Consider the following 13,971-nt stretch of genomic DNA (forward strand, 5'->3'; position numbering starts at 1 on the left):
AGATGGTGTGTTTTGTCCCTGGGAAAGCCCCCCCAGAGCCTGACCGGTACTGACACTGGCTTGTTCCTGGGGCGAGGGGTGCAGGTTGCTGCAGGGACACACTGATTGATTGGTGCCATGCCGATCCAAGTTGCTTAGCATTTTAGAGAGCTGTTTTGGCAGCATTTTCTCCATAAAACTAACCAAAAAGAAGACTTTCAGCATTAAGTGACTTTTTTTTTTTTTTTTTACAGCTATTTGTCTGGTTTTGCTTGTAGACGTCAATGGACCTGTGTAAAAAAACCTTTCAAGACCTGTTAATGAGGCGGTGGTGTTGGAAGTGCAGTGTGGTTATATGGGGCGCAGGAAGAGAAAGCCTCTCTTGGAGACTCTGCATGTGATGGTCAGAAAACCTCTTGTGTTTCTACACCTGAGGAGGACAAATGTAGCTTCGGTTTACTCTGTGCTATCTATACGGCAAGTGTTAAAAATGTATGTGTCGTGTTTAAGAAAAATTGAAGGTGAATCCTTTTATGTTTGCTTGTTGCTAGTAAAATACACTTCCTCGCTTGGTCATCGTTGTCTCCTGGGAAAGTCACACCAGTTGTGTTGTTAATGGCCGATCTGCTAATGAAGTCAGTGGGTTTGGGAGTTCGCCCCATGACTCAGAAGACTCTGTTTATTCTGTTGCTATAGGCTGTGGGGTTATAAAAACGTGATTGCTTCGTTCTGTCAGTTTGCAAAAGGGTAGTTGTGAGGAAGGAAACTTGAGCTGACAGAATTACCTGCCAAAATAATTAAGTGCATAGCTAAATGGATATAAAAAGACCAGACAAGTAAATTGCTTTTGTACAAATAGCCTTTTTTTCTTCTTCTTTTTTTCTTTTTTTTTTTTTTTTGAGGCTTGCTGAAGTGTGAAGATCCCTCTGTGAAAATAAGGTGAGCAATTAGTATTAATTGATTCGGTTTTTAATATTGGTTGGGATGAATTTGCTGAAGATTAGTGTGGAAATGTATGCGTTTTCAGGAGAAATTGATTGCATTTCATTTCTTCCATGTGTACCTTTCCCTTAAACTGCTAACGAAAGTTCAGTAACTAATGAACAGGATGTTTCATTAAATGTGCATTCAGCTCAGAATAGTTAACAAGTGCCTTTTTGGGATCCCTTTTCCTTGCTAGCCCCCTCCTTTACTGGGCATACAGTCTTGGATTTTACTCTTTTTTACAGATAGGAGTGGAGATTCTTCATTGGATCATATTTTACATGGAAAGGCTGGGGTTTTTTGTGTGTTTTGACTTCGGTAGCAATTACTGCTGCTTGCAGTTGTGGCTTCCAGTTCAGAACAAAGCTGTTTTGTGTGTCTAGCCAGTAATAATTGTTGACAGTTGATAATGTTGGAGACCTCTCATTGTGGCTGGGATCTGAATTATACCAACTGCTACTGAACCCAAATTACAGGTTTTTAATTTTAGCTTCAGGGCTCCCATGCTGGAATACTCTTTTTTTCCCCCGGTAATAAAACAAAAAAAAAGTCGGTGTTACAGGTCTCTTCTAAACCTACCAAGTGAGACACAGAACTGAAGTGTTGCAAAGACTGCCTGAATTTCTATTCTTACTCTTGTCTGCTCTCAGAATTTCCTCCTAACACCTAGTTATTGCATCCCGTGGGGTGGTTAAACTCATTCAACGCATGTTTAAATCTGCAATATATATGTTAGGTGGAATATATTGAGTAAGAGGGGAATTGCAGGGGGACTCTGCGTATCCAGTTACTGATGCAGCTCATGGACCACAAGCCACTTAAAACCCAGCCCGAGCAACTGGAAGTGGAAGGTGGCTGCTGCGGCAGGCAAGGGTGGCTTGGTGATGAGACCCCCAGCACGGAAGAGCTCTCGGTGCCTGTACCAGTGACAGCAAGTTGCCACTGTAGGCAAGGCCTCAGCTGCAAATCTTTTTTGCTTGTAGCTTTGAATGAGGTAACTGGTGTTACCTGGGCATTTTTCAGTTTATTTTCTTGGTTAAATTTTCAGGAGTAGGATGGTATGAAGATGAATGTGTCATTAACAAATGTCTAGGAATGCAGTTTGCTCAGAAGTGATTAGGAGATTAAGTAGTGGATTAATTGTAATTATTCCACTGGAACCCTCCTGATGTGTGTAGACAACAGGCGTGTGTCCTCTCTGAAAGGGTTGTGTCTGAGGTTTGCTCATGACTGGGTGTGAGAGGGGGTGCACATGTTGTTTTACTTTGGAGAATTATTTGTTGGCAATTCACATTTTTATCCTTGTCCCAAATTAAAACTCTTTAGCTTTCAACTTTGAATTGGTCAAACTTATTTTTCTTCTCTATGTGAAAATTGTTTGTTGGCAAAATATGACTTCAGGGAAATGTTCGTTTTGCATCACAGGCTTAAGAATCTTGTGAGAATTATAGAAGTTTTCCTTTGGTAACTTGTGAGTGTCTGCAGGTACCTGCCGGGGCATGAGTTGAAGGTAAGCTCAACTAGATGAACGAGACAGTTCTTTGTGCACCCTCTTCTTCCTGTGGGGTCTGTTGAATACACTCTCACATCATATTTGGGTTTTTTCTTCCATGAAATTCACCTGTAGAAGGCTACTAAATAGTGTGAGACCTTTCTGTCCTGGGGATGAGTATAAGACCAGGGCAGGTGCTACTGACACTTCTCTGAGGTGCTCTCCCAGCTTCTAGCACCTTGCAGTTTGGGGATTTTGCAGTCCAGCAGCAGCCTCTTTGTATTTAGGAGCTTTTACCAGAGTGAGCCAAGCGATGTGTTATTTTGCCCTTCCTGTGAGTGGCAGTGGCTGTGAGACCTCTGTGGTGTGACTCCCAAAGTTGGCTTTGACTGGCATGGCTATGGAGCTTGCCTGGGTGGATCATCAGTCAGGTGCAACCTGGCTGCTGCTATCCACTTCCAGTGCAACCACAACCTAAGAATAGGGAGAAAATTATGGTTTAGACACAAGCAAAGGTTTACTTCGCTGCTACCTTGGGCCCTTAAATTTCAGCTAGCTGTGTGAGCGGTGGTGCTTGGGTTAAATGCCTGCCTAGCAGCTTGTGGTGGTTGTGACGTGAAATCCCTTATGCTGGAGCACTGAGCATACTTCAGGGCATCAGGGACTGCGTCCTCCAATTTAAAGGTACGCAAATGCTGATTCTCCTCTCTCACTTGATTTCTGATGGTCTGCACCAGCTGTTGTGATGACTGCATGCATTTCTCTCTGGATGATGTGAACTTGAAATTTGGCAGTGTCATCACTGTATGTATCATCTGTATCAGGTATACGTTATGTGTGAGGCTTGTGATGGGTCAGGGAAAGGCCTGGATGGTATTGACTAGGAGTCATCAGTTTAGTTGATGAGCAAATCCGTGGTGTGGGTGGGGTAGGGTAGGGTTTTTTGTGCCTCAGGTCAAGGATGAATTAATTTCGACGTTAAAAGCTCGGGCATAGCTGCAGTGGGCTATTCACAGCTTTATGAAGACAGTCACTGAAGCATGTGACTGTGGAGGTACTTAGTGGTTGACTAATTACATTACTCCCTTCAGCTTCCTTGGGCCGTCTGTGGTTAACATGCTGCCAGCTCTGTAGCACGGCATTAAGGTCTGACAGCTGTAGACATTGCTCACTCAGTTCTCCCATGGCAGTGCTCAAAAGAAAAGCTGGGCTTCAGCTCTCTGCCTGGCCCTTGTGGATAGATGACCTTTGACAGGGAGGTGTGGGACAAGTCTCCAAACACAGGGTTTGTAGGTGCTCTAAGCCTGTAGGAAGAAGCTGGGTATGAAAAAAAATTTGCAAAATGCTTATGAGGTGTTAAGACGTCAGATAAAGAAGGATGGTTTACTGAGGACTCTCAGTATTTTTTTTGTATTTGTTTGTCTGCTGGTAGTCAGTCAGTCTGTCTTGCGTGCAAGTGTGTCTGGTCCCTGCCAGCTGTGAAGTGGAGGAACTGGAGGGACTGAAGGACAGGGAATAAAATCTAGCAAAGAAACACAGGAAAGCTGCTCCGGGAGCCTTCTGATAAAAATGGCCCTGAGCATGTGCAGTTAGGGGCAGCTGGTGTTAAAGCAAAAGCTGTGAGTATGGGCACCCTAAAATTAAACCAAGAAGAAAAATGTACCCATTTGGTGTTTGGATGCTGTTGTGAAGACAAATGCTTGACTTAACTGAGGGATCCCACGCATCATCCCCCTTACCTTAGCTTTTCTTCTCATTGCGGGGTGGTATCTGCCCCATGTATGGCCTTGTCTGGAGGGTGAAAGAGGCTAGGGGACAGTGAGGAGGCATCTGGAGAAATGTGTCAAATTGAAGGGGGGCGTGGAAAAAGTGTGTGTAGGTTTGGCCAACAGAGAGCAGGTCTCCTCAATTATTTTTTTTTTTTTTAATTTTTTTTTAACTAAGAAAGCCAAAAGACACTCCACCCTCCTTTCCCTTCCTGGAAAAGAAGAAAAAAACAGCCTTCAGAAGGGACCCCCCTAGGGTATGACAGATAAGCTGTCTGCATTTTTGTGGCAGGGGGAGGTGGTCTTCCCTTAGCCCCTACCTCCCCTAGGCCCTTATCTATCCCCCGTCTGAACCCTGGTGCTCTCTGGCGTTACTGACATTTTTAAAGAGAACTAAACTGTTGGTCAAGGCCCACAAATCATCCTTGGGCGCATGGATGTGACTGTGGCTGCTGTTGGCGGGGTCCCAAGATGCTGGAGGACTTCTCCTGTCTCCCCTGGTTTTGCACAGGTCTGTGTAGGGCACAGTGGTGTAGCTGCTGGAAGGGAAAGTCCTCCCAGCCAGCGCTCGTCCTCCTGCTCAGCACCCGAGGCACCCGCCGGGTGAGCTTGCACCATTGCTTGTTGCTGAGCTGCTGCAGCTGTTTCTGCCCCTGGCCCCTCCACTTTGTTTTTGTGATCTGGCCTTCTGTTTCTGTGGAGCTCAGGTATGCAATATGGGCTTGCTGGGGTAATACCTGCTCTCTCTTTTTGCCTAGGATCGTTCCATTCAAATGGAGTAGTCTTACAAGTTTCATTACTTCTCCCTCTGCCTGGTTTGCACTTTGCCTGTTGCCTCCTTTTGTCCTGCAGTGGGAGCAGGAGAGGCAGCAAGCAAAGGCGACTGAACCTTGTACTTAAAAAAAAAGTTCACTTTGGTGCAGCTGTAGAAGCAAATTCATAATTTGTCTGCAGAGTATCCAAATAGTCTTGAAATATGGGAAGAGACAAAGAGAATTGTGCTTCAGGTTGCTCCTTGTGCTGGAAGTGTGGGAGGACATCCTTGGGCCTGGGTCTTACCTGACCTCTTTGCTCCAGCCTGGGGTGGTGATGGCAGGGAGAGGGTATTGATGGAGCTCTGTACCAGAAACAGAAAAGAGCATTTTTTTAGAACAATTTGAGCTGTGCCCTGTTGGCATACTGTAAAGGGTCAGCAGCAGTAGCTGCAAGCACAGTTTTGCTGCCGGTAGAGAGTGCCCTCAGGATCCACGCCAGCTGAAATCCTAACCGAGGTCTGTGGGGGAGGTGGGAGCACCCTAATGGGAATCATCATGTGGCAGAATTGGGAACGGCAGCACACGAAACGCCTCGGGAGATTTGCCTGCTGCAGAAGCTCGAACTCTCTGGAGTCAGCGAACAACTGAGTCCCAGTTTGCCGGGAGGTAATTTATTCCTTCCTTTGATGGACAGGACAGGGAAGAGCTCATGCATGGTGCCTCTTGGCAAGTGCAAGAGGGAGTGAGCAGCAGCATAATGCGAACGTCTTGGGCTGGGGATCTTGCTCAGCGACTTGCACAGCCCAAGGGCTGTGGTCTGTGACAACCAGCAAGAGCAGCACCCCTGGAGGGCTTCAGTTTGACACCGGGGAGCTGCAGCCAGCAATGCGAAGCAGGCGTACCTGTGTAATGCCAGGCAGGGTGACGGCACTGGTCCAGGAGGGTCATCAGGCATGTGTGAGGGGGAAGGAGGCCCGCCGAGGAGGTGTACAGACCTGCTGGAGGATGAGATGCCCTGACCCTGCCAACCGGGCAGATAAAAATGACTGACAGCGAGCTGGGGCTGCTGGTGCAGGCAGAGCTGGGTGAGGGGTGGGAGGTCAGAGGGATGCATGGTCTCTGAGCTGTGCAGCCTGTAGGCCATGAGCAGGCTTGTTTATGTCAGCAGTCTGACACATCTTCAGGAGCTTTTACTCACGACGAATGCTAGTAAATATCTCTCTCTTAGATCTGCCCAAATCTTTGTTGACAGAAGGAAGGTGCAGGTTTCTTGCCTCACGCCTTCTCTGCTCCAGCACATCCTGCATGCACAGACAGAGGGGGACCTATTCCAGCTTTCCTCTGGGCCACTGGTAATCTTTTAGGTGTTGGGGCTGGGAAGCCTCCTGCTATGCTAGGTTTCAGTTCCTCTTTTGAACAGGGAAGGCTCATTTGAAGAGGTATTTCAGCTTCCAGCTGCAAACAAGGGGAATCTTGGGGTGTTGTTGCTGGGTGGGGATCTTCTGAAGACATCTATATTACGTGACCGTATTTGTACACAGACACGGTTTTCAGCTGCAAGGATGCAGTCTACTGAAGCTGCTGAGAGCGTGCCCTGTGCTGGAATGAGGGGAAGAGATAATGGAAATGATGAGGATTTGACAATAATGCCTGTGATGGACAGAAGTCTCTCTTTAGGGCTGGTGGCTGTAGAGTATATATCTTCTTTCAAGCTGAAGCTGGAAATTGCTTTATTTTTTTGTACTTTTGAAGGGTTTCCAAGGAAGTAATAAGAGTGTCAAGCATTTTGAAAGTTACCCAAGAGTGTTGCCCTGCCTGAAATCTGCATGTGGCTTTTCCAGCACCAGTGTGCTTGTTAGCTGATCTGCTAAACTAAGCATCTTTTTTCACGTCACTAAATTATTTTCTTGGACTCAGCTATCAGTTGTACCTCAGTGGTGAAACTGCTTCCTTTAGAGAGCTGTGCCAGAAATTGCTTGGAGCTGAATCTGCAGTAAGAGAGGACTGGGTATAGTCTGTAGGAGTTAGTGAGGGAAGGCTGATACCTTAATCGCACAATTATGGCAAGCAACAAACAACAGGAGAAGAGTAAGATGGGTAAGGCTGAGCTGCATGGAGGAGATCAGCCAGGACCAGCAGGTTGCAGTGTGGGCGTACATACGTGTGATTCTGAGATGAGGAGAAAAACCTGTGCTTGACTTGTTTTGTTTCTGGGCCTGCTTTGGGCTTTGTGAAAAGGAATAATTTAATCACCATTGCCTTAGTGTTAGCTTTAAATGCATTGTTAGTCAGGTTTTCAGGTTTTAAGACAGCCTTTGTTTCTGAAGTGACTATGAAAATACCTAAGTTCTTGGGGAGACAAGGAGTGTCTTTACCCAGCTTGGGCTGGCCACCTTGGATTTCCCCGTGTTGTGAATAGAAAGAACAACAAGTCCTAAGGTGATGATTGAGTCTCAAGTTTTACAGAGAATAAGAAAAAACTTTTTTTTTCCATTTCTTAACCTTGTGCACTTAACTTCCTTCACTTTGTGTTATCTAGGTATTTATTGAAGTGCTGTCTTAACCTGAATAATATCAGAGGAGGGGTATTTCACCGTGTTTCTGCATGCCAGCTTCCTGTTGCCCTCTCCTTTCCTCTTCCTCCTCCATTTGCCATGGTCACAGACCTGCTGGAGTTGGAGTGGTACATGTGTGAAGCTGTAGAAGACCTTCCTTCACCCAGGAGCTCTGTAGTCCCAAGTCTTCTGCCACCGCCCCTGTTGCATGCTGTGTTTGGTGAGGCCTGTTGTCGGTTTTCACTCATGCAAGGTATTCATAATCATCTGTTTAATAAATGTGGGTACACAGAAGTGTTTATACCATCAAAGTGTCTTATGCAAATATACAGTCTTCTCTTGGCAGATCCTTCCTTCCTTCCTTCCCCCGAGTACTTTAAAGACTCTTTGAGATAGTGGGAGGAATTGTATGTGAAACGCTCTTTATCTTTCTAAGAGAAGGTGCCTGAACCTGTTTGTACATCAGGGGCAGGTACTGTATCTCCTTCTCTTACTCCATGAAAGACCAGCTTTTCTTCTTTTGTTTGCAGGATGCTTTGGGCTTTCCCTTTGATTGGGGGTGTCACAAGCCACACAAAACAGGAAGATGCCAGGAATATAGGAAAGGAGAGGGTATGGGTTGTTGTTTTCTTCTTCCCTGCAGCTGATGGTGGCAAGTAAATGAATCTCTGATCTATAGCAGTATCTGGCCACTAAATGCTTGCCTGGTACATTTTGACCAGCGTGAAATTTGAAGATAACCTGTGTTGAGAAACCTCATTTCTCACCCTCCCATCCTGTGGGTTAAGGGTGGGGGGTGCCCGGGGGGTGTCCCCAGAGCATGGGTGCAGCACCATGCACGCTGGGCTTTGGCAAGGCTGTGGGGTGCCACGACCTGCTGCTTGCCAGTCGCACTGGTTGACGCTGTAAGAAGAAAGAAAGAAACAACACAACACAGGTTTTGTTGAGGTGGGGAGTTTTTTGTTTTAATTCACTACTGTGCCATTTTCCAGTCTGGTCTTTGCAGAAGGCATGCTCTTCACTCTGCACTGTACCCTCTCTGCTAAATGCTTTTCTTCGAGGGATTCTTGGTGCGTGTTGTCTTCCCTCCCAATCTTTAGATACCCATTGAAAAGAATTGATACTTTTTTCTTCTCTCTCAGGAAGTGCTGACAGCTAAATGCTGCTGGAAGGGCCTCTTTTTTTTTTTTTTTTTTTTTTAAAGGCATTAAAGGTGACTGTATTTCTGAACAAATTAAGAAGTGCTGGGATGTGATCTGTCTCCCAGATCAAGTGGAGCATATTTCTTGCATGTGCTATTGCATATTTCAAGACCAGGATGATAATTGTTGCTGATTTGACTTGGTGGCATATTGAGATGGAAGATTTGGCTGAGTCTGTAGGCTTTAATGCTTCAGTGGGACACACTGTTCCTAGCTAATGCAAGCTCAAAAATGAGGTCACGTTGTGCGGCGCCATAAAACAAGTCCTGGCTTCATGTAATTGGGTAGGACAGTTGATATCGATGGAGTTCCTCTGGTTTGCCAACAAAACTTAATCTGGCCTTAAATCTTGTCTTTCAGGTTAGATATAGCAGTGTCACTCGTCAGTGGATGCTTTCCTTTTAAAATTGCTTCCGTAATGCTTGGTGGAAGAAGATCATTTCTACCCTTCTAAGCTTTTGAAGAGATTGAATCCATTTGTCTTTTGTTAACTTGTGCTGATGTTTTCTGCATTTGAAATGCTGTATCTGCTAGCCAAGATTAAAATGTTGAATTTCCCATTCTCATTTAACTTAAGAACATTCTAAATTTTAGGGGCTGAAAGTGTGCAGCATTGCCAGGGGAGACTGAAGTACCTGTAATCTTTGTTGCAGAGAAAACATTGAAAAGCAGAGTCATTTGTGTAACTTCTTTTTCAAGAATAAGATAAAACTTATAGAAATCCTCAAGAGAATTTAAACACTGGCACCTATCCACCCATCTATATAGCTAAAGCTGCAGTGATGTCAAAGTGATTGTCAGACCCTGAGTTTCTTCCTTCAGATTCCTCAGAGGTTTGTTCTGATGTTTGGGTCTCTTTTAATCTCCCTGTCCTGTTATCAGAGTCCTGCTGCCACTTATGGCTCTCTTTGTACTTGAGTTATAATACCTGCTTCCACTCCACATGCCTAAAGTAAACCTGCTGCTGCTGTTGTTCAGGCAGTGTCTTTAATTGGGTTTTTTTTGAAGGTGAGTATAACCAGGCATGCTTTTGGTATTTATTTGCAGTAAAGTGGTGTCAGGCTAGTGACCCATAGGCCCAGCGTGCTTAAGCATTTCACATAAAATAGGCCCTGTCTCATAAAGAAAACACTAATAACTAAGATAAATCAAAGTCCTGCCATGAGGCTGTGAGGATCACAAGATGCTGCTGCCCTGTGGTTCAGTTTCACTGCTTGTGGTACTAGGTAATGACTCTGATGGGGGCTGCAAGATCACTATTATGCTGCATAGTAAGAATAAGGGAGTCACCTGCTTATGCTGGGTACTTTTGTTATCTGCCACAGTAAGTGAACCTTGTAGGGGTACCTAGAATGTGGCTGCCATTCCAGGTGTCGCAGCCAGCCCCAGCAAGGGCACGGGAGGCTAAAGGCAGCCTCTTGCCTCGCCTGCAGCTGATGTGGGTTTGCATGGCGCCATGCTCTTGAGGGGGTTTGGGGCAGATGAGAGTCTGTGTGCCCTGCAGTCTCGGTGGGACCTCTTCTACAGAAGGAAATGGCTTTTGGGTTTTTTTTTTCCTGCTGTCTTTTGAAAATGCAGCTGGTGGTCCCTTCAGTTCTGGAAAGCTGGTCTTAGAAAGAGACTATTGAGCTTTCTTAAAACAGCTAATTAAGTATGAATTTAGGCTTGTCTGTGTGAGGAACTAGCCAGTCTAGCTGTAATAGGATTGTTCCGGCTTGTTTTAATTGTGCTGATCTAACTTGTGTGGATGCTTTAATACAGGGTAACATCTGGAAGCAGACCTCTCTCAAACCTGCAGTCATACCAGCCTGTTGTGACTGTTTGAACCCTTCTTTTTGATGCCTGGTTTGAGACCTACCAGCAGTTATGAGTGATCCAGTAGCAAAGAACATTTCTGATGCTCGTTGTTAATAGTCCTTGCTGCTTGTGCTGTGGATCTGAATGTTCTTGCACTGCGGATGACCCATGTTGGGGGTAATGATAATAGTCTTTCATAAATAAAATAAGTCAGGAGTTACTCATGCATACACTATTCAATTTTATTTATTTATTTTATTCGGTGTTAAGTGCAGAAGAGTTGAACACTTGGAATTTCAGAGGAAACCCTGCCTGAGTACTGCTTGTGTGCATTCATCATCTTAAGTAAATGGTATGCAACTGTGTAATGTTTTGTTGGTTTTTTTTAATCTTTCTTCCTAGGACCTTTGTTCAGGATGTTTGCTTTTAGCAAAGAATTAATAGATATTTTAGAAAATATTTTTAGTAGATATTTACATACTTTTTTTTAAAACATCCCTTATGTACCCTCCAAAGGATACAAAAAAACACACAGCAGTTTGCTTTTTTTCTTTTTTCTTTATGAAAGTAGTTTGTGCAGAAATGCAGGACATATCTTCGGGTTGTTGTTGTGCTGTTTTGCATCTCTCTTGTGTCTTTATGGAATTGCTGTTTCTCTCTCTTCCTCAGCTGTGGGGATTCCCTTTAGAAATTATTTAGATGCAGGGGGAGTTTGGGCTGTGCTTCATGCCAAATCTTTGTTGGGCTAGAGAGAAGGTTGTCCTTCTAACTATTAAATTCCTGCGCTGTAAGCAAGAAGATCAGTAGTAACCACAAAGTGTTAAAGCAAGGAAGGCTTGTGTGAGCATCTCACTGATGGAAGCAGCCTGGCTCTGTGGCTGGAACTGCCATCTGATGGAGTGGCCCAACAATGTCCTTCTGCTGCTTGAACAGGGTCTCTGTTGATACTTTTCCCCTTTGGGTTTTAGATCAAGCTTTTGATGTAACAGTGTCACAAAATAGGAAGAGAAACAAAAAATTCGTAAAAAAACCCCCAAACTACCTCTGAACACTTCACTGCAAAAATATTTGACTTTAATGGCTTGTTTTAAGCCTTGGCTTCTGAGCTCCTTTCAAATTGGGTGTTATTGCTGAAACTAGATTGCAGTATTCGGAGTTTTACCACAGAATTTGCTGTGTGAGAGGGAATCCCTTTCTTTTTCCACTGTGAATGAATTGCTGTCAAGTCGGTTCCCCTTTCTATGGAACAAAGTTTGCTTCAAAAGTCTGAAGAAAGTTTGCTTCGAAAGACTAAAAGGATAAATTCTCTATCAGATATTTGACTTGAATGGGTAGCACTGCTAAAAAATTAATGAAATGGAATAGCCTGGATGATGATTTCTCTTCTGAAGTGAAGAAATTTTATATTATTTTCTTTTTAATTGCCTGGTGAGCTTTCTTCTTAACTATCTATATATCTATGTCATTCTTCTTTTTGCCTTTGCATCGAATTCCCTCAGATCCTGGTGCTTGGGTTAGCAACTTGCTCTGCCAGCACTAGCGTTGGTTTTAGAGATCTAACTGGGCCAGCTGCTGATGCATTTAATACACAGAGCTCTGTATGTTTGATGTTTGTGCTGATAACCTCGGGCAGTTTGGGATGCTTCAGCTATACAGAAATGGAGCTGAAATAAAAAGTTTTTATACTTGAAGACAGTTTTCTACACTGGAGGTAAGTACATTTTCCAATCTTTTTTTTTTTTTGCCTGGTGTGTTGGTGTGACCTGCCACACTACGAGCAGCTCTGTTGGCTTTGCTGCCGGTCCCCGTGGGAGTGGGCAGCAGACCCATGACAGGTGTCTAAAGACCATCCAAGGCAGCCCTGGGTACCTCTGTGACACGCCGCACGGGCTGGGTGCCCTGGTGTGAAGGGCTGGTGGGCAGCACTCCCACGGGGAGCAAGGGGCAGTGTGGCCCCTTGTGGATGCTCCTGGGGAGAGGTGGTACTCTGCTCAGGAAAGGGAGAAGGGACAAGGGACAGTGTCTCTGCCTTCATGAGGTTACCCACTTCTTTCTGTTCACGTGCACACACAGATTTTTTTTTTTTTTTTTTTTTCCAGGAGTAATGAGGACAGGACAGGGGCAGATTTTACTCTGGAACAGTGTTTTATATCACTTTGCAACAGCGTTTATTTCCCGTGGGCAAAGCCAAATGGTAAATACCTTTCAGATTGCAAAGAAACGGTAATAACTGTAGCATGTTCTTCTCTTTGGCTCAACCTTGCCATTTTAAAAGTCTAGGTGCAGCATTTTCCATAGCTTGGATTTGTTTGTTTGTGAAGTCAGAGTTACACAATTAAAACAAACATGTATTCCAGCAAAATGTTTTCCCTTAGATAAGTACTGTCTATAGCTGGGTAAAAAATAAGTAGTGTTTGTGTTGAAGTTCTTTTTCTTCTTTGAAGCTTTTTTTTATATACTATACCTAATTGGCAATTTCCAATATTGTTCTTTGTAATTGTTTTGTGGTCATTGTCTGCTCTCGTCTGGAAAGGCTCATTAGGAAGAAAAGCACTTGAACACCAGCTGAAAAGCGGTATTTATGATGTGTTACGTGCTCTTGGTTTGGTGAGGGTGGTTTACAGAAGGTGTTTTTGCTGCTTCGGGTCCTGTCCCTAACAAAAGCCGTACTGATGAGGAAGTTGCTTTTTTCCTGTCTACCATGCTTGAGCAGTTTGTGTGTGCGCTGCTTGGAAATGGTGGACTGTCTCACGTTTTGGCTTTCCGAATTGGAAGGCGGGCAGCAATGCTGCAGCCCCCTTCCTTCTGGAGGACCTGACCCAAAGCTTGGGATAGAAATTAGGATGGCAGCACTATTTCTGCATTCAGGCTGAACAGGGAGCTCGGTGGGTCTCAGAGCAAATGGGAGCCCACATGGCTGGGATTATATGTTCATTATAAATTGATATATTTTATCTATATTATATATAGATAAAATATTCATTATAAAATGAAACAACACATGTGCAAACAAAATCCTGGTGTTCTGTGGGCCACTTACTACTTGCACGTCTCAAAGGCTTATGCTGTGCCATAGCAGGCCTGACCACCCTATGGCATGTCCACGCCTGGCCGTGTTTGTAAGTAGTCCCATTAGGTTGTTACGTTTGTGTACCAGAACAGGAGGTGAGGATGTGTTTTGCAGGACTGGGGTCTGATTTAAACTAGGCTTCACAAAACCGTGTTTTGCAGAAAGAGCTGTGTTGGCCACAGGGTGAGGAAACATCTCGTCGTTTCCCTGCTGCCTCCTGGGAGTGGGCAGATACCCTGGGCAGGCAGATACCCCAGCAAGCGGGCTGGTTTGGTGTCCCTGGCTGAGGAAGAGGCTAAGGAAGGAGCAAAGGCAGTCCTCTGCAAGAGAACCGCTTGGGAGGCATGTGCTGGCCCCACTGCTGTGGGTAT

At 44.8% G+C, this 13,971-nt stretch overlaps 1 protein-coding gene across 5 annotated transcripts in view; it reads left to right on the plus strand.

Annotated features, from left to right (window-relative positions):
• TIAM1 (TIAM Rac1 associated GEF 1) overlaps window positions 1-13,971 on the plus strand; it is a 195,199-nt gene that overhangs the window by 8,795 nt on the left and 172,433 nt on the right. Inside the window, exon 1 of one of the 5 annotated variants that reach the window (XM_056327704.1) lies at window positions 903-918. The exons of 3 other annotated variants lie outside the window; for them this stretch is intronic. The gene's annotated coding sequence lies outside the window, so the exon portion shown is untranslated. Of the gene's footprint in view, window positions 1-902; window positions 919-12,706; window positions 12,725-13,971 lie in introns of those variants that run through there. One more of the 5 variants, XM_056327705.1, reaches the window with a different exon arrangement.

The sequence above is a fragment of the Falco biarmicus genome, chromosome 2, assembly GCF_023638135.1.
Source record: "Falco biarmicus isolate bFalBia1 chromosome 2, bFalBia1.pri, whole genome shotgun sequence".
In the NCBI taxonomy this organism is placed as follows: domain Eukaryota; kingdom Metazoa; phylum Chordata; class Aves; order Falconiformes; family Falconidae; genus Falco; species Falco biarmicus.